Source organism: Lissotriton vulgaris, chromosome 7 (assembly GCF_964263255.1).
Source record: "Lissotriton vulgaris chromosome 7, aLisVul1.2, whole genome shotgun sequence".
In the NCBI taxonomy this organism is placed as follows: Eukaryota; Metazoa; Chordata; class Amphibia; order Caudata; family Salamandridae; genus Lissotriton; species Lissotriton vulgaris.
In genome coordinates this window covers 1,669,858,056-1,669,883,217 of record NC_141695.1, presented here as the reverse complement: position 1 = coordinate 1,669,883,217, position 25,162 = coordinate 1,669,858,056, and the positions used below count along the sequence as shown (strand labels likewise).

The window sequence follows — 25,162 nt, the reverse complement described above, 5'->3', positions numbered from 1 at the left end:
CCAAATAACTGACTAACATATCCACCACTTTAAATTACTTTCATATTTCACTAAACGAATTCAACACTAATCCTCTATGGGTCCCGGAGTAGCGTGCTACTCGCCGAAAAAACGCTTCGACGCCTGGTCAGGGGTGGTAAGCGCTATATAAATACAATTACAATACATATATATCAATCATACAGTAGTAACCTCGGGGCAGTCTCTGCAAGGGGGTGCGGTTGTGCAAGCCTGCTTACTAAAGAATACGAAGTGCTGAGCTGCCGACCGGAAGAACGGGTCTTGTGTGGCAGGCCAGGGTGACACACAGCCCCGTGGGACCAGGCAGGAGGGGCGTGCGCGAGACGCTGCCCATTCTCGCCCACACGCCACACCCTCCTCCGGTGGGCAGCACTTCCTCATCTGTGCTCTTTCACTATGCGACGAAGGGTATTTTGAGATTTCCTTCTCAGTTCTTGAGGAGCGCGCGGGCCGATCCAGTCCAGCTGTAGTGCGCCTCGACCCACAGGCGCTCATCTTGGCGCTGCGCCATCTCTGCATTCCATTGAGGCGGGGCTGATTATTTTTCCTTTCGTTCTCCAAGAAACAGGAGCTCCCCTCCAGCCATCCCAGAGAGAGGTAAGCAAGTTGTCAGGTGTCTCTGACGTCACATGATGACACGTGATACCCTTACCGTTCTAGCCAACAGCGCTTTTCATGCTAGAGCTTGTAGGCGCACATTGTACAAGGAAAATAGCAAAATCTAACTTTAAAAGCAATTCTGACTAGCGCCTAGCAAAGGCTAAAGTTGTTTTTAGGCGCTCGTCTCCGGAGCCGATTTTTAGAACGCTAAGGCTGTCTAATCTGGATTCGACCCCATTGCTTCTTTCTTCCACCCTCCCATACATGCTAACAGCAGGGAGCAGAGATGAAGAGGGTCAAGAAAACAAAATTAGAGGGATCTAATTCTCCCATTAATTCGCAAATAAATGCAGAATGTCATAAAAAATCAATTTTTACTTAAAAATATCCTAGTATTTCACCTGAATCGGGACTGTTGGTAAATGTGCCTCCCTACACTTCCAGTCTTTTCCAGTATGCCAGCCTACAACCCATGGCTACTTTATAAGGCAGGTAACACAAGGATGTATGCAACAAAAGCAATAACCCACTGAGATATTTTGACTTAAACTCTTGCAGGTACCATTCACCCGTGTCACCATTTTCAACTTTTCATTTCCTCTTCCTTTATCGGTTCTAGGCTTCCCTCTGGCTCTAGCTCAAACAAACCAAGATCTCCAAAAATAAGCACGATGCCCACTCACCACCGGCTCAAATTAAGCAGTTATAATGTGACCAGTGCAGGAAATGTAAAAAAAATCAGAGGGGTGTACAGCAACAGAAATGGGCAAAGGCCTCGGGAGCAGAGCCCATGGCAGTCAGGCTACGCTTTACTTTTTTACAAACTCTGCCCTAAAGAATTAGCAGCAAGACAGCATGCCACAGAAAAGCTACACAGGCATCCCCAATCAGTTACATACAAGTTGTATTGTAAGATAGCGTAGACTGTTACTGCACCTGCTGCACAGGTCAATGTGCACCCAGCAGAATCGTCAGCAAAACTCTAGTGGTTTGTACATTTACTGGCGACGAGGCCTGTTTCAATCATCGAGTCGCAGGCTTGTAATTTTCTATAAATACAGCTCAGTGGGTAATGTGCTTGCTGCGATTGCTGTGTAGTTCACAGATTTGCATTTTAGAAAACAATATCTCAATGGGTTACTGCTTTTGTTCCAAACATCCTTGTGTTGCTTGCAGGTTATCACATGTAGCCGTTCTGGTAAAATAGCTGGGTGAAATACATGTCCACTTCTGACAGTTCTATGCAAGCCTCAAGGCATACGTTAAACAACTTGCAGGTACTATCTACATTTTTGGTATTTTGAGGTTGCTAAAATGTGTACTGATAAGTAGAAATACATACTTATTAAGTGCCAAGCAATTAAATGTATATTATGTACTATTTAAAGTCATATCATTGTTAGTTAAAATACAAACCTAGACAAGCATACCTGGTATTCTGTTTTAAATCTACATTTTAACACAATCTCCTTGGTCAACATTCCCTGACATACTCTGTCTCTCTCTGTTTATTAGTTTCCTATATCAATCCAAAAATGCGCTTACTGGATATTAAAAAATTGTGTTCTCCTTGTTTATTAGTCTCAGAACTTTTTTTTTTACTTCAGCCATAACTGAATAAGCTGACCTACCAATTCCATCTTGTCTCTTTGTGTATTCCGTTCTGCATTATATTATGTACTAAGGGGCAGATTTACAAGCCCCTTGCACCTCTTTTACGCGCCGTTGCGTCCCTTTTGTGACGCAGCGGCGGCGCAAAGCCAGCGCCATGGTGCAGGGTACTTACAACGTGACGCATCTGGGAGATGTGTCACGTTGTAAAGCCCTGCGCCACATGTAGGCGTTCCGGCACAGGGGGTGGGCGTTCCGGCGCAGGAACGCCTCCTAAAAGTGGCTAAGTGAAATCTACAAGATTTTACTCAGCCACTTTTAAGGCCATGCTACGTCAAAACCCTGCGCCTGCTTGAAGCAGGCGTAAGGATTGACGCAGCATTTTACAGATAGGGCACCCCCGAGCCTTGCTAGAGCTGTGTCGCGCTTATGACGCAACTCAAGCAATGCGACGCCTTTACGGCATCAGATGCGTCTCGCATCTGTCCATTTTTGCACCATGGTGCGACGAATTGTAAATGCGGGGCATCCATAGTGGCGGAGCCTTGACGCACAATAACTGGCGCATCCCTGCTAATATGCAGGGATGCACCAGTTATTGTAAATCTGCCCCTTTGTGTCAGTTTCATCAAATACACGTATCCTGACATGATCGATGTGCACTTGTTGATCATTTATTTATTTATATATAAAGTTTTATATAGCGCAAACTTGATCCAGAAGGACATCAGAGCGCTTTACAATTTTAAGCAATTAAATAACTTCCCACGCTATTCCTCTATAAACCCACATCCCACTATGGAACTAAAAATGCTAAATTAGAACAAAAAAATGTAATAACTCCTAACATTTTTACACAGATAATAAAAATGAAAACAAATCTTATACCAAATGCATAGACATATTAGACACAGATCCTGAGAAAGTCACAAACGGGTTGAAATCTCTATCGAGTGGCAGCTTGCGAAGTGACCCCACAGCATGCGTCGAGGGTCCTGATGGGCTGCTGTATGTGAGGGTCAGTATGAGAATCAGATGTGACCGCCAGCTGCCCCAGCCACTGCTTCAACAAAACGGACTGGATTGGCTGCGAAGTGGGCAAATGCAGCTGGTCAGGATGGAAAGGAAAACAAGACTGTTGCAGCTCAACAAAGAGGGACCCACCTAAGGTGCAGTAAAGCCACTGCAGGTGTTCCTGGGTCAGCAGACTATAGTGTCACATGGTGATTTGGGTTTATTTGGGATGGTTCTCTGCGGTCAACCTGGTCTAGCTCGAGAATAGCTCCCAGTACCGGGATCTCGCCGGTTGCCACTCTATTCCAGCACTGATTGGGACAACACATCCAGGGCAACAACAGCACTCCTGAATGGTTATTGACTTATTTATTTTAAGTTTTTAAAGAAGGGCCTTGTCACCAGAACATGTATTAAAGTGATTTACCCACCTTAACCTACATAAGCTAATAGGGTGGGGAAAATTGGATGGGGGCCTTGTAGGCAGGGAAGGTGGGATGAGGGCAGAGGGAGAGTGAAAAAAGGGAGAACTAACAATAATAGACGAAGAATATAAAAAGAAAGGTGGAAGGGTATGGAATGCGCGAAGTCATGCAAGGTACATATAGTCAAAAAGGAATACTCAAAGATATTGCGTAATGATCACCCACCGTTACCAGCTGTGTAGACAATTGTCCACACATGAAATGAAACAAGGAATTAATATCCTGAGCAAAGAAATTCCATAGTAATTAGAAAAGTCCACACAAAACACTTCACAGAATTCTTCTTCTGTTCTTTATTTATTCCAAGCTTTGTTCTCAAGTAGTCACTTCTGGCCACCAGCATAGCAGTACATAACCTGTGGCTCCAACCAACAGCAAAAGGACTCTTAGCCAATGCGTGTTTTGTCTACGTAGAACTATCCACTGACTTCTTCAGGGCTAGAATTTAAACAAGGAAGCCCATATTATAACCTCTGTGGTTGCAAAAGCAAGAATCTATATATACAGAAAGTAATAGAGAGAGCAAATAGCAAAAGACAGAAGACCACCAAGTGTTATGAATCCATTGTGCAGGAAAAATAAATTTTAAAAGCTGTGAAACCAAAGGGTGAAAGATGTCATCATGACTACGACCCGGGTCATAGTGTAATGCTTTGCGAGTGATGCATCTGATCTTGAACTTGATCTACGCCTCCAGTAGAAGCCAATGGCGGTCTTTCAGAAATGGGGGAGATATGGTCAAGTCTTGTTTCTCAGCAATAAGTCTAGCTCTGCAATGGAAGATGACTTTGCGGGTAGTCTGAGTTGATGTGAGAAAACTTGCTAGAATGGTATTGCTGGTGTTATTTCTTGAAATGATGAGAGTGTGGGCTGTGAAGCTTACTTGGAAGAGAAGAAGTCTCATTTCATCAGTTGATGGACATGGAGGTTGGCAGATGGCGCCATTGTGCTCGCTGTCAGAGTAAGAGAGGAGTCCAGCGTGAACCCAGGGATCTGACTGTGCTGCTCTGTGTTTGATTGAGCCTCATCTTAGATAGTCCAGTGAACAGCTGTGGATCGATTTTGTTTGAGGATTTGTGGTTGATTAGGAGGAGCTCTGTTTTTTATGTGTTCAGTTTTAAGTAATGAGAGTCCCCCCCAGTCATGTATTATTTTTATTTGCTTTTGTAGCAAATGTAAGTCTTGCACAAGATCTAATTTTAGGTACAACTGCGTGTCATGGGCGCATTGATGTAGGTTTATGGCGATATTGTTGAGTAATAGCTCATATGGTTCCACATGAAGGTTGGGCAAGATTGGGAAGAGTGTTGAGCTTTACGGAACACTACAAGTAATTCTTTCGGTTTCTGATGTGAAGTTCCCCAATGTTACGAGCTGGGCCCAGCCATTCAAGAAAAAGTGGTACCAGCTTAGAGCTGTCCCTCTGAGGCTCATTCTAAGTTCCAAGGTCTTGAGGTGGAGATTGCGGTCTAAAATGTCAAATGCCGTTGACAGATCCGAGAAGATGAGTAGGCAAACTACACCCTTGTCAAGGATGTGATACATTTTCTTAGATCTTCAGGGTTGCAATTTTGGAGTTGTGAAAGTCTCTGAAGCCTGAATGGATGTAGACAAATAAGTCCATGTGGCTTATGTGCTTGTTTCGTTGGAGTGCAACACATTTTTCAGTGGATTATTGTAACACGAGAGGTTGTTGATGGGTCTGAAATGTTCCAGGTTTTCATGGTCCGCATTAGATTTCTTGTTTATGGCTGAGATCTGATTTTACTTTAGATTGTTGGGGAACAGACCTTGGGATTGCAATGTATTGACTGGTGTGAGCTGAAAGGTGTGAATAGTTGACAGTTCTCTATGATTGTTTTTGCTGAAATGTATTTATTTTTATTTATTTATTTCAAAGGTTTTATATAGCGCTACTGGACCCAAGAGTATCAGAGCGCTTTACAAGGCAGGTGAAAACAAACAATGAAATAAACTAAAAAATTAGCAAGAACGAGTTACAAAATGATAGCTAATCAGCATGTCTAATGGGGCAAAAATAATAGAGATAGAAATTAAGATGGAAATGAATAATGAAAGTTAGGAGAGAGAGGGGGTGAAGAGAGGGGGAGTAAGAGTATGAGGGCATAGAGAGGGGGAGTAAAGAGGAGTTCATAATAGAGGAGAGAGGAGTGAACATGTAAGGTGTCATTAACATCAGAAACCCCAATACTTGGAACATGTACAGTGTCAGTAACATTAGATACCCCAATATTTGTTGAGAAAAAGTATTTTAGTTCTTTTTTGAAGAGAAGGTAAGAGGGCTTGCAACGGATATCTTTTGGGAGAGAGTTCCAGATTGTGGGGGCGTTACCAGAGAACACACGGGATTGGGTCTTTTGACATTTTAGTCTAGGTGGGATCAGGACAAGGGAGTTTGTGCTCCTCAGGGATCTCGAGCAACCTGCTTTGTGTAGTTTTGCTGCAAGGTAGGAAGGGGAGTTTTGGTGGAGAGCTTTGTGAGTGATGCAGGCAATCTTATAGATGGATCTACCTTCTATTGGGAGCCACTTGAGATTTTTGAGGACGGGGGAGATGTGGTCATATTTTCTACAATCAGAGATGAGTCTAGCAGCAAGGCTGAGGACAGATTTAATTGGAGCAAGGTGGATTTTAGGGGTGCCAGCCAAAGTGGCGTTGCCATAGTCAATCCTGGAAAGGACCAGCGATTGGACAACAAGTTTGAAATCTTCTGCAGGAGTAAAAGGTTTAAGTTTCTTAAGGTGGAGAAGGGTGAAAAGAGGGCTTTTGGATGCATTTTTAATGTGGGGGATGAGATTAAGATTCTGGTCAATACTGATGCCTAGGGATTTGACAGAATTAGAGGTGGAGAGAGGGCAGTTTAGAGCTTTGATGTCATTTAACCAAAGTTGAATGGGAAGAGAATTATTTTTGGGGGAGAAAATTATGATTTCTGCTTTTTTGGGGTTCAGTTTGAGATGGTTCAGATGGAACCAGGTTTGAATTTTTTTCAGGGTCTCATTGAGGTGAAGGATATGATGTCTTTGTGAGATTTGATTTTGTAATATAACTGGGTGTCGTCAGCATAGAGGTGGTAGTTGATATTAGAATGTTTGAGGATGAGGGTGAGTGGTTCCATTAACAGATTGAATAGGGTAGGGGAGAGGATGGATCCTTGAGGGACGCCGAGTGAGGCAGGTTGAGGTTTAGAGAGGAAATGGCTAAGCTTGATTTGTTGAGATCTATTTTGTAGGAATGAGGAGAACCATTTGTATACCGTGCCTTCCAAACCGAATCGATCTTTGAGAGTGTTGAGAAGGGTAGGGTGGTGGACGGTATCAAATGCAGCTGAGAGGTCTGGAAGGATTAGTACTGAGGATTCTCCTTTGTCAAGGGAACGATGAATGTCATCAATGATATTAAGCATAGTAGTTTCTGTACTGCATCCCTTTCTAAAGCCGGACTGGAAGACATCAAGGAGGCTGAAGGAGACGATATGTTTCTCTAGTTGTAATAGGACACATTTTTCAAGGGCTTTGGAGAGGAATGGGAGGTTAGAGATTGGAGGAAGATTGTTTGGATCATTGGGGTCAGCTGTGGTGTTTTTGAGAATTGGCGAGATTTGACCAAGTTGAAGGGAGGCAGGGACACATCCAGTGGACAGAGAAGAATTTACAATTTTAGTCCATATGGGGGCAACAATAGATTTAAGTTTTTGAACCAGAAGGGCGGGGAGAGGATCTTTGGAGTGGGCAGAAGGTTTTAGTTTGACAATGATATTAGTGATCATAGATTCTGTTACTGGACTGAAATCGCTCCAAGAGGCATTGTTTTTAGTAGGGGGGTTTGTTTTTGGAAGGGTATCCTGTTGGAGTAGAGCAGGGAGGGGAACAGAGGTATCGAGCGGTGTGGAAAGTGTGGTCGAAGGAGAGTTATGGGTGTTGGGGAGGGTGTGTAGGATGGTGGTAGGTTGGAGTGATAGTGGGAGCGAAGAGAAGGAAAGTTCGATCATGTTGATTTTGTTCGTAAAGAAGCTGGCAATTTCCCCGCATTTGTCAAAAGAGGCTAATATTTTAGGAGGGCCAGTGGAGGTTTGTTTTTTTTACAATGTTAAAGAGTTCTCTAGGGCGGTTTCTAGCCTGATCCAGTTGAGAATGTAGGAAGGAGGCTTTTTCGTTAAATATGTGTTTTTTTTTACTGGGATCTAGCAGTTCTAAGGATAGCCAGATTGTCCACGCTTGGATGAGTTCTCCAGATCTGTTCAGAATGTCTAAGGGACCGTCTTTCATTATTTAGTTCAGAATTTAACCAAGACTTAGGAGGAATGTTTTTTTGTTGTTTGAGTTTGATTGGAGCAATTTGGTTGAGGGTTTCAAGAATAGAATTGTTATAATGGTTGGTTAGGTCAGTGGTGCTGTCAGAGAGACGGGTTAGAGCTAAGTGAGCCTTAATTGCGGCTTCCAATTCGCCCGGAGTATGGATTTCATTAAGTGTTTTGGATAGATTGCGCTTCTGGAAAGATTCCCAAGTATTGGTTGTTTTAGGAGTAAAGATAGGTGGTAGGGAAGATTTTCCAGAAAGGTCTTATTTTAATTTAGTAATTTGGTTAGAAGAAAAAATAAGGAAACTTGCTTTTTTTAGTAGAGGTGAGATGATATTTTGCCCTTCCAGACTTTCATTTTTTTCTCTAATGATGTTGAATAAGGCACAAGAAGGTTTCTGCAAGTGGGATGTAAATTTCTAATTTCTTGTTTAAATTGCTTTCTGGTTTTCTTCCGTTTAGATTTGATCTGCCCAACTTGCCGTAGTCTTTCAAGCTCTTTGAATTGCTTTTTATGCCTGTGCAAGGCCTCATTGAACCATGGTTTTGCTGGGTGTGCGTTTTGGAGCTTTTAGTTTTGCAGGGAGGCAGTTGGCAAATTTGTCAATAGGTTTTATGTAATGGTAGCAAATGAGATTTAAGTTATTTTGATACATTTCTTATAGTTAACGGACGTTAGTTTAAGGCCTCTGTAGTGAATAATTTGTGGTTTTGAACCCAGTTTTTGGAACTTTGAGCTTTCATGTGTAAAAAGTTTACCAAGCAAAAATTGATCTGTAGGGGGTATTGGTCATTCCAGTCATCTTCACAGGGGTGAGGCAAGAGCAGCCCTCAAAAGAAGAGAACATCAGGTGCAAGATTCTTCCTTTGTTGTGAGTCGAGAGGGTGGATTGTTGTTTGAGGTGGTGCATCCTAATGTCACTCTGTCCTTCGCAGAAGAGGATCGAGAGCTGGTTCCCCTAGTCAATATTGACGTCTCCCACGTAGATTGTTGATTGAGGTGGTGCATCCTAATGTCACTTTGTACTTCTCAGTAGAGGATCGAGAGCTGGTTCCCCATGTCAAAGAACTTTATTCGGTTAATTAAAACCATAAAAGCACAATATAATTCAGAAAGCAAAGTTAAAAAGCAATTAAACAAGTATGAAAGTGATTGCATATTAAAAAAGTTCTACAAAACAGTTTTCTTTAAAAAATAGATAGAAGTGTGGGGTACCCATTACAGTATATGTAGGACATTCCCACCGAGTTCTTTTGCGGGTATCAAGTTTGGTGGTTAATTATTGAGGCGATTCTTGATTTGTTTAGTCTAGCGGCTGCTACCAAAAAACAAGCTACACCATATGTGACTTGGACTGAGTTCAGCATCTGAAGGTATAATAGAGCTGGCCGTACCTGGACAAAGTTTAAGTCTTTCAGGATAGGGACAAGAAATTTTTTACGGGCCGCCGAGTAATGTTCACAGAGCATAACTAGGTGCAAAGTGTCCTGTGTGGAAAAACAATTGCAGGTGCAGGGTGGGGAGTTTTCTGGGATACCCCACTTTGTATACGAGCCAAGAACAAGATGTATCAGGTTGAACCTGAACCTTATGAGTAAAAAACGATGGTAAGGTTTGGTTACATATTTTAGATAAGGTTCCATAGCCATGGTCGACGAAAGTTGAAAAAGTGTTCTTACCGTTGGCTTACAAAGTTCAACCGTTTCCCTCTCACTCTCCAACAAGTTTCGAAAATGCTGCTTGGCCCACCTTACGTCCTCTTTTTTAAGATTCTGTGGGAGAGAGTACATCTCCGGGCGCCCTAGCTTCACGCATGCCGCTCTAACATACGCCAGCCAAGGTATATTGTCTGATTTGTCCAGGGACATACAGTCTTTGAGGATGCAATGGTTCAATGTGATCTCCTCATTTGTCCAGGTTTTAATCCAACATAACAGAGTGGACATTTTTAGGAGATCGGTGACATAACCCAAGCCTATTTCGTTATGGATTGAGTATGTAGGAGATGATTTCGGGAGTGGTAACAAGGTTCGTATAAAATTATTTTCTGCAATTTGGATGCCTGGGGCTGAAACGTAGCCCCAGATGTCTGCCCCATAGGATGCAATTGCCACACATTTGGCTCTATAAATACATGCCATAGTTCCATAGGTCTCGAGCCCAATCTTTTAGAAAAATGCAAAAGGGCTGTGGTGGATCTGGTAACTCCGTTCTCCTTTAATTTCAATTGGGCACCCCATGTCAATATTGACGTCTCCCACGTAGATTGTTGATGGAGGTGGTGCATCCTAATGTCACTCTGTACTTCTCAGTAGAGGATCGAGAGCTGGTTCCCATGTCAATAGTGACGTCTCCCACGTAGATTGTTGATTGAGGTGGTGCATCCTAATGTCACTCTGTACTTCTCAGAAGAGGATCGAGAGCTGGTTCCCCTAGTCAATATTGACGTCTCCCATGTAGGTCTTAGTGGGAGTTAATATCTGGTTGGGAGCATCCATTTTGGAGAACGCTACACAAAGTTGTTTGAGAGCTAGGTGGCCAGTACATTATACGTGGGTAGATAGTTAAGGATGCACTTTCATCCAGTGCCATTTTCATGCATTTGAAAGAAGCATAACAGATGCGACAATAGTTAGAGACTCCGAAATTAATTGCCCCAACCACTTATTTTGCTTTGTCTGTTTGATCCTGTAGCCAGGAGTGAGGTTGAGTCCATGATGTGTTACAAGAAGTCCTTTAGTCATGTCTCCGACATGCAGAATAGATATGAGTTTGTTTGTTCTCTCAGCACACCAATTTGTGGGTGATGATCTTTAGTGGATCTTAAGTTGCTTTAACTGTCATTTATGGCGAAGTTGTGGATGTAGGTGGTTGGTTTTCCATTCATTCGGTTGCTTTACGCCAGGTTGCAGAACCTTCTTGTGGAGGTCGGTTTGTGGCATTTGAGATTTTTTTGTGGTGAGCTTTGAGGCATATGAGGATCATTGTTGACTGCTGAGTTTGTATTAGATGGGACCCTCGGTCCCATATGAGCAGGTCTGAGGTTTCTATCAGATTGGGGACATTTTCAGCTGAATACCAGTGAAATTGAGATGGGTACGTCTGTCAATTCAGGAGTAGGCCTGCACACGCTTTGTAACAGAAAGAAAGAAAGAAAGAAAGAAAGAAAGAAAGAAAGAAAGAAAGAAAGAAAGAAAGGAAGAAAGAAAGAAAGAAAGAAAGAAAGAAAGAAAGAAAGAAAGAATTAATGAAGTATTAGCACATGGCTGTCAAGAATTGTCAGAGCGACTATCTAGACCTTTTGATCACTAATGGGCAGGCCAGTTAAAGGGGTTGACTGGGTCTTTTAACTAAAGACAAGAGAAGTGTGAAACAGTAAACTGTTGATGGTAAAAACCCCCCTGGTCACCTAAGGCAAGACAGTCGTGACATGCTCTTTTAACCTAAGGTATGGGTTGAATGAGCAGCTGAAAGACCTCCACTGTCCTTCTTTGGCCAGTGCGGCCCATGAAAGGATCGGCTGTCTTTTGGAGGAGGAGAGTTGCTAAGGACTTGTCTGGTCACTTATGGGCAGGCCAGCTGGAGCTCGGCTGATTGGCCCTCTTAACTTATGACAAGAGGCAGTATGAATACTGTAGGCCCACATTGTTTCTGCTGCTATCCAAATATGCTCATAAGGAAGGGACACTTCTGGTCATGAAAGGAGTCTGAATGATGAGGACTTGAACCCGGAAAGCTGCTTTGCTAGGATCAGAAATAAGAGATTGTACAATGGGTGAGAGGCAGCAGGCTGGCTGTTTGGAATATGACAGCGGTTTGCCCTGGAAGTGAAAGAACAAAATCGGGCTGAAACTTCCTGTAGATAGCTGTCTGCGCATTCAGGTCGTGCTGGTCTGCGGCTGTTGAGACTGTGTTCCCTCACTTTCGAGGCGCTAGACCAACATTTCAGAGGGGCAGCTTACAGCCCTTTTTTATGGTGAAGAAAGCAGATTTGGCAAGGACCTTCCAACAGGGAGCAGTTAAGTCATGACAGCACATTCTTCCCAGAAGTAGGGGTTGATAGTCTAGTGTTGCAGATGTTAGAGTGGACGTTGAGTTTGACATTCAGCCAGCTTGAGTTTCAGGGTCATGTTTCCATTTCAAGAACCGTTTTTGGTCATGGATTGCAGGAGGGGCCACCAAATGCCCACTGCTATGAACCGAATTGCGCCAACCCTTCTCCACCTCGGCTGCATGCGAAAGCGGTCTTAAAATCAGACCGTGATGATTCTACTTCGCAGTCAACGGATGTAGCTTCTTGAACACCGTGCCAGAGTGAAATTTTTACGGTAGGAGCAAATTGGAGGGCTGCGTTTTTCTAGGATGGCTTGGAGGGTGAAGACGATGAGCGTGCCTGATTTTACTGATGAAGGTACAAATGAACTCCTCTCCTGTGTGGTCTTTCCATGCTACCGATGGCCACATCGGTGGCGCTGTAAAAGTAACTGACCGGTTACACTGAGTGAGGTCTTTTGGTGATGTTAGCCAGCAGGGCAAACCTAAATTTCCAGTTCTGGAATCATTATGGTTTGAGCTAATGAGTGGAGAAGGCCTGATGAAGGAAGAGTCGGCCTCTAGAGTCAGTCTTGGTCGGTCTTGAGGTCTTCATGATTAAATCTAAGTGTGGAAGGGAGAGAGATTCTATCCCCAGGGTAAAAGTACGCTGTCGGTCTTGATAGTGGACCCCAGACAGATACTTCAGTGGAGGGCTTGTGGGGAGTGGGGAAAAAGTACAAGGTCTCTTCTTGAAACGAGGAGCTAGATTACAAAGCTACCACTCAGTCAGCCATCTTGGGTGGGTGGTTACTAAGTAGTACAGCCTGACCATAAAGGGTTAAATCCATGAAGTAAGATGAAACCTCCATTTGTAAACTTACCTGTAGGCATGTTAAAATAGGCGTTGGAGGCGGCTGCTCACAATGATGTCCAACAGGGGTGTGGAATTTTATAAGCTATTTTCTTCTCCAAGATGCTTCAGAAGTCTACTTGTCCTTTAAAAAAACCACACACACTTGCATGATCCAGTAAAGAAACAAATGATGACACCAGTGCCATTAAAGCAGAGTTTGATAACACTCTCCCTGACTATGTCAGGGCTCATGCTTTCTCTAGCTTTGGATCCTAGCAAGGCCTTGATTTAGCCAACTTTATGATTATGCTGGACTTTGAACATTCCAGGGCTCTACTTGTGTAAATGTTTTGTATATTCACAGGCTATGAAGTGACTCTCTTTATGAATGGGATCTGGCTAGGGCAGTCTTCTGATCACGATTGGGCTCTGAATATGCCAGCACTTTAGTTAGGCCCAGGGCCACCGGAATTATGTGGCAGGGGAGGACCTATTTATGCGAAAATGTTGCCAAAATTATGCAGCAAGAAAAGACAAATTATGCAGCACAATTTGTGATAGTATTACTTCATTATTTTCTTATTATAACACTTTTTAACACTATCCGGACATAGATTGCCCCTCATTAGTACCAGTTTAACATAATATAAAACTAAGCAACGGAAAGGTGACCAGTCAACCTTTGCACAGGGCCTTTCACTCAGTAGCATGGGTCACTGCGCTTTTACAAACTTTTGGACCGTTTGAGCTCGAAACTAATTTTTTTGGTTAAAATCTGCTGATTATGCAGCTAAATATGGATTATGTGGCACATGCAGCAAGTCCATAATTATGGAATAAATGCCACAGCTGCACATTTGCATGATTCCAATGGCCCAGGTTATGCCTAAATTCAAATTGCAGAAGAGTTCGGGATATTTCATTTTTCAACATGTAAGATTGCTCTCTTTTTCACTTAATTAAGGAAGCATATTATGAATTGTTTTGGCAAATTTACTTTTATGCATTAACTCAATTTCGCAAAATGATACTGCAAATAAATCCAGATTATATTCTAGTTTATTCCTAGGTATCCAACTGAGGGCAAACGAGACAACACACCCCATGACTTCTCTCCTTCACCATGTTGTATAAATCTTGGGTAAAATAATTTCATCTCACTGTGCCTCAATTTCTCTATTTGTCCGAATTGTGAGCATACCCCAAATACTAGAGCCATTACTAATTCACATTTACAAGTAGAAGATCTCTCCAAGACCTTGTAAAAATCTAAAAGTTCTGGACTCGATGCGCAAAGCTACAAGTTCGGTGCACAAGTGCAAAAGCTGACTGCACTCATAAGAGGTTTTACTCTCATGAAGATATTTGTATGAACAAATCTTCTCGCAGGGGCTGGAGTACACCGGTCATTCCAGGACTGGAATGCCCTGTGAGTTTGTGCACTCCAACAGACTTACATGTTTAAGGGTATTCACCAACCTTTCTCTCAACACTTCCCACCATAAAACAAGCATTTGCAATGCAATAGGTCTTGCAGCATTAAAGTTTGAGTTACTGGCATTGTAAATGACAATGCTTTGCATTAAAAAAAATTAATTTGCAATTGCAATATAAACATTGTTTGTGAGTGGTTAGCTGTTGCTTTTGCGAAGCTAAGTTGGCAGTAATATAGAGTGCTAGTCCTGCGTTATAAGCATGCTGATTTAAAGCGCTCTGATACCTGCGGGTAAAGTTTGCACTATATAAAAGTGAAAACTAATAAATAAATAAACAAGAACGTTCAGTAATACGTGGCTGGTGAATCCAAGCCTGCAATAGCACACACAAGTGTGCACTCGGACACAGTTAAAATGCCAGTAACCTACAGCAATGCACAGTCCAGGATACATAATTTTTTGTGGTAATTCAGCTCGAGAAAAACGAAAATGTGCAATAACATGCAGTCCAGACATCCCACGGACTGCTTACAAGCACTGACAACCAACAATGTACAGTGGCAAAGATTCCATTCAGCGTACAACCAGCTCACAAGCACAGTCCGTCAACTCTGAGTAGTGACAGTCTACAGAGTACACAACCTACTTACATACACGGATAGCCAACAATGTGCTGTAGAACATAGTCCAGACAGCCTACAGCCACACTCACTGACAGCCAACTACGTGCAGTGACAGTGTAGACAGCCCACAGCATGCTCACACGCATAGACAGCCAACTATATGCAGTGACCCCCAGCCCAGACAGCCCTCAGCCTGCTCACACGCATTGACAGCCAACCATGTGCGATGAAGCATAGTCCAGACAGCCCACAGTGCACTCACATGCTCGGACAGCCAATAATGTACTTTGGCACACAGTGTACACAGCCCACAGCCTGCTCCAAAGCACAGACACCCAACCATGTGCAACGAAACACAGTCCAGACAGCATGCTCACACTCACGGACAGCCAACAATGTGCAGTGACGCACAGTGTACACAGCCAGCAGGCTGCTCATACGCAAGGGTAGCCAAATATGTGCTATGTTTTATATAGCGCTGGCTAGACCCTGCTGGCTTTACAGGTAAGCATTTTTAAATAGTTAAATCAGTTAAATTTTACACAGTGATATAAAATAAACACTAATGCTTAATAAGTAACTTCAGTCAAACGATGAGGCCCCCCCCTCCCGTGGACAACTCAATATAAGAGAACAGACGCTTAGCGCCAAGAAGCATTTCCCAAACCACGTGGTGCAATTTACAAACGTGCATAAAAGAACGTGTCCACCATTTAGTAAGCAGACTTTTGTCCCGATGACTGTAGAATATTTTATGAAATAACGTGCCACGCATGTCATAGGCCGCACACACTCCCTGTGCCAACCTTCCATTCTTCACAAGTCAGGCTGCACCTTGGAGAATCAATCCCCTGGCACGCCACTGATGGCCGGAGGGGGCATCATGTGATGTGGGAAGAGAGACCGGTACAGCTGAGTGTTTCTAGTGCCCACAGTGATCACCTGCTGTCACTTCAATACAACCCGTGAACACCAACTCTAGCCATAAACAGGCTATAAGCAGTCTGTCCTTTGGTTGCGATACCACCACACACCACTGTGTGCCCCTCTCCACTTCAGATTGGCAGCGATGTAGGGCACAGCGCCTTGTCTCTGTGGCCCTGCACGGTGCAGCTGTCGTGTGGTTGGGCGGGTCGTGTGGTTAGGCGGGTCGTGGGACACTAAGCCGTGCAGCCGTGCGGAAGGCCAGGGCGGGAGTGAAGCGCTGTTGCACTGTGAGTGTGCAGGGTGCAGCTGCTGTGCTGATGCTGTGGTACTGTGCCCAGGCCTCAGGACAGTACGAGCCTCTACTACGCAGAGGAACAGTGCGGCCGGGGAAATAGAGCCCTAGCTGTGTGACTGCGCAGTGTGCAGCTGCAGTGTGGACTGTAAGCGACTGTGATACAGTACCCTGGCTATGGGACAGCTGGGATGTGGTTGTGTGACACTGCAAAGCACACCTAATGTGGCCTAACGGCCAGAGCTGCCGATTTTGGCGCTGGGGGACCTGGTTCGAGTCTCGGCTTCCCTTCAGCTTCCTGTGATGCTGGGCAAATCACTTAAACTCGTTGTGCCTAACAAAAATGAATGTGTGCTTGTGTAACGTAATTGGTGCTCGGGACCTTCAGTGTGAATGTGATGGTGAGCGTGAGCCTGGGCTCTGAGGTGCATGTGACTGGCGGGGTAGTGTCCTGGAGCACATAACTGGAGATGGAAGTGTAGAGTTTGTCCTGGCGGCGATACTTTGGCCGCGCGGAGCTGGACTCATTCTGCCTGCACTCGTTCATATTACCTCTCTCTGAATCAGTCCGTGTTGATAACGTAGGTCTGTGAAATTAGCACTTCGCGATCCCCCTGCGTTGCAGGACTCATTTAAAGCAATTTCAAGGGACAATTTGTGGAATCGTCTTGGGGGTTGTGCGCCTCTCCCGAAAGAGGTGCACAGGAAACTCTTTGTTTGAATTTGCTTAAAATAATTGCTAGTGACTACCGAGAGTGCGACGCCACTTAAGCTACAATTTCGCCCCTTGATTGCAGATCACCACGGGAGTGGTAAGGGAGACGGCACTTCACATGACTACGTAACAAACTTTGTTAAACACGTAGCTATTGTCGTCAAGACCGATTACTAGGAAAATTCAAAATGTCTGCATGGCCTGGAGGTATGTTAGCGTACAGTGCTAAAAGCAACACAAGAGACCTCAAACTCTTTCTTTCAATAACGTTTGTGCTCATCAGTGGCTGGCCACTTATCTGCGCCGCGCGCCGCTCTGCAGACTCCCCCTGCATTCCAGAGAGGCGCACGACGCGATCCGGACTGCCTTGCAATGCCGTGGAGATGAGACCTGGCCGCGCGCACAACGTTATCCTATGGGAAAACGCTGCGCGGCCAGGTCTTGTCTCACTTCGTCGTCTTCAAACTGCTGAGACGCCGACAATAGTTCTCTGGCGAGAACGCGCTTTCAGCGCGTTTCTAGCCGAGACCTAAAAAGGGTCAGGAGTGTATTCCTGATAACGGCAGGATTACAACTTTTTCCAGGGCAGGATGTGACCTCTCCTCCTCGCTAAAAAAGGTAGGGGCAGGCAAAGGAGGGGTTTTTTCTCCAGCTTGAAAGAAAATTCCTTCTGGAGGAAAAAGAAAAGAAAACAAATTCCTCCTGGAGGAAAAAGAAAAGAAAACAAATTTGCACCTGTTTGGCAGATTTTTGCATGAACAAATATAAGGATGTATATTTGCTCTTGCAAAAATTAATTCACTTAAGTTCGCTAGGGGTATGGTTTCTAGGTTTACATCTGTAAATTCTTGTGACTTTCTGAAAGCCATACATCTGCACCCATGCATGGCCTGAGACCCATGAGTCCACTTTATGTCTTTCTTTTATAATGGGACCCCAATATGTAATGGTGCCAGTATTGTTTTTACCCTGATTCTCCATTGAAACCAAAAAATCACCAATCTTGCTTCCATTTGCCTACATGTATTTGTTTTTTGGGGGAAAATCTTTTTTATTGGCATTACTTATTTTCGCACAGTACACACATTGTGTGTGATTGGAGAGTACATATCATACAGGTTTTACATCATGACATTCAGTAAACTGTTACTGCAATAGCGACATATGCCGTAGTTACTTAGGCGTCTTTGTCGTTGTGGGGGGGCATACTGGTTTGGAGCATGAGTCTGTGGGGGTATTGCCTGTGGTATGTACCGTGAACTCAGCATTAACCTGCTATGCTGGCGTTGTGGGATACTACTTGCTGTATTTTTAAAATGAGGAACTAAACTCTTCAACTGGAGTAACACTACCTGGGGTACACTGTATCTGAAATAATTGCCTACATGTATTTGCATATAATCAAAGGGCATACTGGGAGCACTATGGATATGCACAAACTATTAAAGTTCGCAATTATATATATATACATCTTCATATTGAAGCCGGTGTTGGTAATGCCAGTAGGGCTTACAGTTCATGGTATTTCCTACCATTGCTCATTCTCAATAGAGATTTTCTTTATTGAACCACATATACAATTTTAAACATCTAGCACAAAGAGATGTTTATCAGGCATTAGCTAAATACAGAGGAGTAGAGGAGAACTCATATATCTAAACACTTTAATATGTTTATCACACTTAACTAAGGGGTGCAACACTACTGATTGTCACCTCCTCCATTCCTAAAACAGCAGGTCATTTTGTAAGCCATATAGGACTTTACCCCCCTGTGTCTATCTACTATGTATACTAAGCATATAGGTTAGTTGGTTATTTTATGTTTCTGTATTCTTTAGGTATTTTCCCCTGAAGAAGGGAACGTCGGTTCCCGAAATGCATTGGGCGGCGCTTCTCCAAAATTGATTTTGATATATATACAAGATAGAACATGTGATACATATTATGTTGTGGATAATATACAGAACATATTTAAATGTTGACAGTATCCTGTTATGATTTCTAATGTATAGTGATACGCACATTATTTGATTGTAAAGTGAACAATCATTGTGGTGAACATAATTGAATTGTGATATCTTAGTAATAATGTTTACTACTAAAAAAGAATTTGAATTTACACAAGATTAGTTTGTTTTGTATTCATATTGAAAGACTATAGTTGAAATTACTGAGAATCTATTGTCTTGGAACAGTGCACACTGCATGAAGGCCTCTGTCCACATTCCATATCAGGCATTAGCAACAGTAAAATCCTCTCTCCCACAACTCTACTGCGGTACTGTAAGCTAACAGCTAAAGGGCATGCGCTTCCGCGAACAGATCGACCTGTCCAGTCGCCAAAATAAACATGAACACTTGTCATTGACCACAAACAAAAAGTCCACGGCGTCCATGTGTCTAAGACTAACTTCCAGTTATCAGGTATTTGCATTTGAACATGTGTGCTCTACACATGTCATCTAAATACAAAAAGTTAAAGCAAAAAACATAATTTCCAATAACTACTAAAAATGTATACAAAAAACACAGAGGTTTCTGTATCAGAATGTTAAGGGAAAAAGAGAAACAAATCAACAACTCAAACCTGCCATTGGACAGGGTCTATCGCCAAGTCACAAAATGTTATTTTATTTGCATAAATGAATGAACTAATAATATTATTGTAAAGTGCAATAGCTACTCAGACCTGACTATCCCAGCACTGAAACCATTAGGGTGTTGACCATGGACGTCGATTCACCAAAATGCCAGGAGTAGCTGAAGTGACATCACATGCCATGTGACCCACTCTGATGATGTCACAGGAAGTGGCATCACCTGCCCTTCGGACCCCCATGAAATCAAAGGAAGCGACATTGCATGACCTTTGACGTGGTTCTATCATAGGAAGTGATGCATGTAATTTTGGTTACTTACATCACACACTCAGGCTGGAAAATGTCTACAGATACAAAAGAAGTACCTTATTAACAGAAATTAAAATCCTATTCACGGGTGCGCAGTCACTTAGTAGCGTAGCCAGTGTGTCATTGGCAGTGCTTGAAATGGAAACATTGAAGTGGAAGTACCAGTGCTTAATTTGTAAAAGAATAAGCGGTGGGCCCAAACGTTTGCTGAGAAGCCCGCAGCCAGTGCTATTGCATGTCGGTGTGCCGAATACTAAGTCTGCCTAGTTTTGATTCCAAATCTCAGGCCTCTTTAATTTAACGCCAGACACTCCCTGCCCCATTATATCACTCTTCCGTGGTCTTTTTAACCCCTGCTTTCTCTCACTGCCACATTTGTTTTCTATCTTTCTCTTCCTGCTTCTTCCCCCTTGTGTGAATTTCACTCTCTTGTTCTGGGTCTAAATCTGATGAATAAAAATGCAACCAGTGGCTCAAATTAAGCACTGGCAGTGGCAGGTACCCTATGCCAGAGTGCCTGCTTGTTCCTCAGAAATGCCATTACTCTCCAATTAAAAAGATCACACCACTGCTGATAAGTGCAGGTACTCGGCCTCTCGAAATAACCTGACAGCACCGGCCCATTTGAAGCACCAGTCATGCTCCCTAGTGCAAGACAAGAAATGGCCCCATGGCTGTTTGAATGAAAAAATACAGCAAATATCAGTGGGCCTAGCTTCCATTGGTGCAGCAGGTGCAGTGGCACTAGGGCCAAGATGCCTGAGGGGCTCACTGAACCCTGATTATCGCTGGATTTTTTCAACACTGGCATTGGATTCACAGGTGAGCAATAACCCACAAACTCAAGGGTGGGTGGATAGTTCACAGGCTCAGGGGTGGGCAAGTAGTCCTCAGGTTTGGAGTGGAGGCATGTAGTACCCAGGCTCCAGCAGTGGCATAACAAACATTGAAGGGTCCCCCTGAAAGGTACACAGAGGACCCCCCGCTCCAGATTTAATCCAGAGCTCTCAGGTCTGAGTACAGTGCTGAGGGGGCCCCCTGCAGCTCTGGGGCCCCCGCACCGCGGGAGCCTGTGTTACGCCCCTGGGCTCCAGGCAGGAAGGCAACAGACTCGAGTGTGGGCAAGGAGCACCTGGTTTAAGGGTGGGTTGATGGTTTACAAGTTCTCGGGGGCAAGCCGCACCCTGGTTCCACAATGGCAAGTAGCACACAGGCTTGAGGCAAGTAGCACACAGGCTTGAGGATGATGAAATAGCACAGAGGTGTTGGTTGGGTTAGTAGTAGCACACATGCTCTAGACAAGTAGTGTACAGGTTCAAAGGTGTGTTATTGGCTCATAGGGCATATTGAAATATCCAAATACCGTGCCAGTGGGAATCATTCAATATTAGAGCAACAAGCTCTTTCCAATTCTATACCACCACAAAGCACCTGCAGTTTTTATGTATGAATTGAATGTAGTTAAAATAGTTTATCAAGCAGTTTATCAAGCAGCAGGCAAACAACAAAGCTGAACAGCGCTATATGCTGGATTAGCGGCCGGGCCAGCCTTTAGAATGGGCGAGCAGCTGGGCCCAGGCTCAGGGTGCCAATATTCTGAGGGGTGCACAGAGCTAGGTGCATTAAGGTTATTTCAACAGCAGCACCCCTGTCATCATTTCAGATCAGCACTGGGTCTGGCCCATAATATTTATTAACACAGCAAGCAGACCATTTAAAAAAAGGATTGACGTTGCATCGTTTTAAAACTATACAATCGAAAAGTCTTGTATGTACTCCTACGGGCTCGTGGCTGTCTAATTTGCAAGTTTAAAGGCGTTTGCAGGCTGAAAGTGGTTTTAATCCTTCATTATAGTATGGGCGATGTTTTTAACATCCAATTAGCTCCCTTCCTTTCCCTCCCTTCATCCTCTTACCCCTGCTGACACATACCAACTACACCTTCATCAGCGTGATGCAGCAAACCTATCGGTGATTTAGGTGAGCTGGGGGAGGTCCTGAGATGTTTGTGTTCAGGGGCCAGTCACTGCTCAGCTCAGCCAGGGCCTGACCAGTGAGCACAAAACGGGCCCCTGCTGCCTTATTCAATTCAATAGCACCAGCAAGGGAGCCAAATTTCCCTCTGCCTAAGGTGCTATCATAGCAAAGGCCGGCTCTGATTGGTGGCTTGTGTTTGCCACGCAGGATGTCGGTAACGGCAAGAGCTTTGAAGCTGGGAAACTGAGCATAGAACTATTTACTAGTTTGCAAAATCTTAAATAACCAGATTTGGGGGAACTTGGCACAGTTTACAGAACTATCAAGTTGTTGGACAAGACTCAAACAACAGTGAGCCACAACATCTTGCATTGGCGCCAACAGGAGGACTTTTAAACTAAGTTTAAAACTAGCTTTACCCTGAGGCTTTCCAACTCGATTCGTTGCTTGCTCCAGACTGATCTTTAAAAATGAGCATTGTGTGGTATCTTGATTTTTGCCATGCATTCTCCTCTTAGTGTTATGTCCCCTGCTGCTCAGCCAGAGTGACTGATGTACTTAGAATGCCGGTGTGTGCATGGTTTCAGAGAGTGTCAGTTGAATGCGTGGGCCGAGCAGCAAGGATGCTGATCTCGGTTGGGCTTCCTTCCTTCTTTACCAGTAACTTTAGACTCCTATCTTAAGAATAATCCTTATCATGTTTCACCTTACTATTGACTGCCCTTCATCTTCATTTACCACAATGACGAAGAGGATGTTACTCTCTACGGTTCTGGGAAAACGTGAAAGGCTGTCGCAACATGCCATTGACAACATTGATTCTTGGTTAGGAAAAAAGCATTACGTGAATAATGCATCTGTACATTCTATTGTGTGCATCAAACAATGGTGTGAGTGTACTTTTTCATGTCCATTGAATTGCATTTGTTTTGAGGCCCGGAAAGTTTCAAATGTGAAGTGTCTCCTCAAATGTAGGAAATTAAAGCTGGAATTTCCTTGATTCCAATGTATTGAAACACACACCAATTCATCCTTTGGAAAATTGCTTTCTAACCGATCATTTAGCATATCATAAAACAGGAAAAGGTGGAGGCCCTATGTAATTAGAGAGGTTACATGCCTGGTTGTAACTTGATCACTTTTTGTCACTCTTTGGAGTCTGACACGCGTATCGTCACACAAGCCCGACTCCAAGAGAGAGACCTATCAGAGGCTGATCAATAAATCTTGCCAGATTCGTCATAGTTAGCAGCGCTTTCGCATACTACTAGATTTACCACCTTGCAAGTGACTAAGGCGAGGGCCAGGCACGCAGCACAGCAGTTACATACACAAGAATCTAAAAGTCTAGAACTGTGCACCGGCCCGGCCAGGGTCACCATAGTAACGATAGAGAGGACAACTTCTGCACAGGCCCAAGCCAGTGAGTCCTGCCTGCTTTCAGGCAATCTGCACTCAAGATGCAGTCACTCAGAGCTTCCTTCAGCAGTGTAATCAAGTTCTGTTCACACTGGCTGAGTGATTTCCTGCCAGGGGTTGCAAGTAAGGTGGTAGGGGTCACAGCAAGTGGCTTAGGGGTTGCAGTTGCAACCCCTGGCGACCCCAACTATGATGGATTCAACCCACATCTGTGACTGATGGTGAGTGTCTGAAAAGTTTCCGTGCTCCGTCCATCATCACCTTGTGTTTGCTTTGTTTGCCCTAAGTTGGCATGTCATGCCCAGACATGGTCCCTTGCTCACTTTGCCACTATATTCAAGCTAGCCTGGCTGATGAGGGGTGTTACCACGAAACCGGCCCCAGGATGCTTGTTTCCGGTCCAGGGAAGACCTGGCTTGGCAATTCGGGCAGGGCTGTTCCCATTAGGCACAGGCTCAAGACTAATTTGCATAGAGCTGGGTCTGAACTGGGGTAGCGAAGTGAGTTAAAAAACGATGATGGATTCAACCCAGATATGTGACTAGGGGTGAGTGTCTAAAAAGTTTCAGTGCTCCGTCCATCATCTCCTTATGTTTGCTTTGTTTGACCCCAAATTGACATCCATGGTGGAAGCATGAAAACCTAATGTTAGCTTATAAATTGAGAAATGCCAAGTTTTAATGGATTTCCGGAAAGAGGGCTCTGAAGAAATGAAGCAAATATGAGGTGGAAGAAGAGTAATCCAGAGCTCATAAGCCTTGTTTTTGAAAGGAACAACTTTCAATCCGGTCCTCTGCACATGGAAGCTTAAGATGTGAGAGTAAGAGCTTTAAATGTATTTCTCTTACATAAAGACACCCAACATAAATGTTCCAAGGCAGAGGATACTGACTGATGTGTAGGCATTTTCTGAATAAGTCTAGTGTCCAAGTTCTGGACATTCTGGACGGGATGCGTCAGGAATTTAGAGTCACCATCAGCGGAACATTACCGTAATCCAACCTGGAGGTGATACATTCAAGGACCCTGGTTTTACAGGTGTCGGGGGGATATAAGCAAAGGTTAATCTGATTGTTTTGAAGTGGTGTGACTCAAGTGGATGAAGCAAGTTTCTTCCTGCCAACTTAAGCTTCGGTAACATTTATAGGTCATCCGGCTGTGATGCCAGAGTCCATGACACGGTGGCCTTACTGAAGAGAATATTATCAGCTTGGGGCCATTTGGGTTCTTAAGTAAGACAATATTCAAAGCTGTTTTGCAGCTTGACGTTCCTCTCACTAATTGTAACAATAAGTTGTGTGTCATCTGCATACAATAATATTTGAATGCCAAGGACTGTACACGTCATATCAATTTTAAACATAAAGAGCTACTTAGCCAGAGAGATGCTAGCCTGCTGTATGTAGAAACAGTATGGCGACACATCTCTTACAAATCACTAATATGTAGTATGGTAAATGTACATTCAACTGTGACGGAAGAAGAGTTTAACAAAAACTTTATCACGACTAAGGTGTGATAGATGTCAAGAAATTACAATTTAACTCCATGGCTGCTAAGGCAATTCCCCTCCTGTGCTGGGAATTGCTATTTGACATTATTTTATGACGAGCTGGGCTCGTCATCAGCGTGCGAGGAGGCTACGCCATGACGAGCCCAGCTCGTCATCAGCTTGGAAGGGGTTAAGGGTAAGGTAAGAGTAGCGAAACCGTATAAAGAATGTCAAAATGAGAAATGAAGCGTAGAGTCGAATGCTGTGAACATGAAAGGGACAATTAAGTAGATGTGAGTGGGGCAGGAGAGGCAAATGAGTCCATGTGAGTGATAGTCAAGAATCAAGAGGTGAGGGGAGGCAAAATAGTAACAGTTGATATTGAGGGAGGGAGGAAGATATACTTTAGTAAGGGGGAAGTGAAAAAAG

At 43.8% G+C, this 25,162-nt stretch overlaps 1 protein-coding gene across 1 annotated transcript in view; it reads left to right on the top strand.

Moving 5' to 3' along the window:
• Window positions 1–419: 419 nt before the first annotated feature.
• LOC147706261 (bactericidal permeability-increasing protein-like) overlaps window positions 420–25,162 on the top strand; it is a 104,724-nt gene continuing 79,981 nt past the window's right edge. The window contains exon 1 of the mRNA XM_086932705.1: window positions 420–618. The gene's annotated coding sequence lies outside the window, so the exon portion shown is untranslated. The remainder of the gene's footprint in view (window positions 619–25,162) is intronic.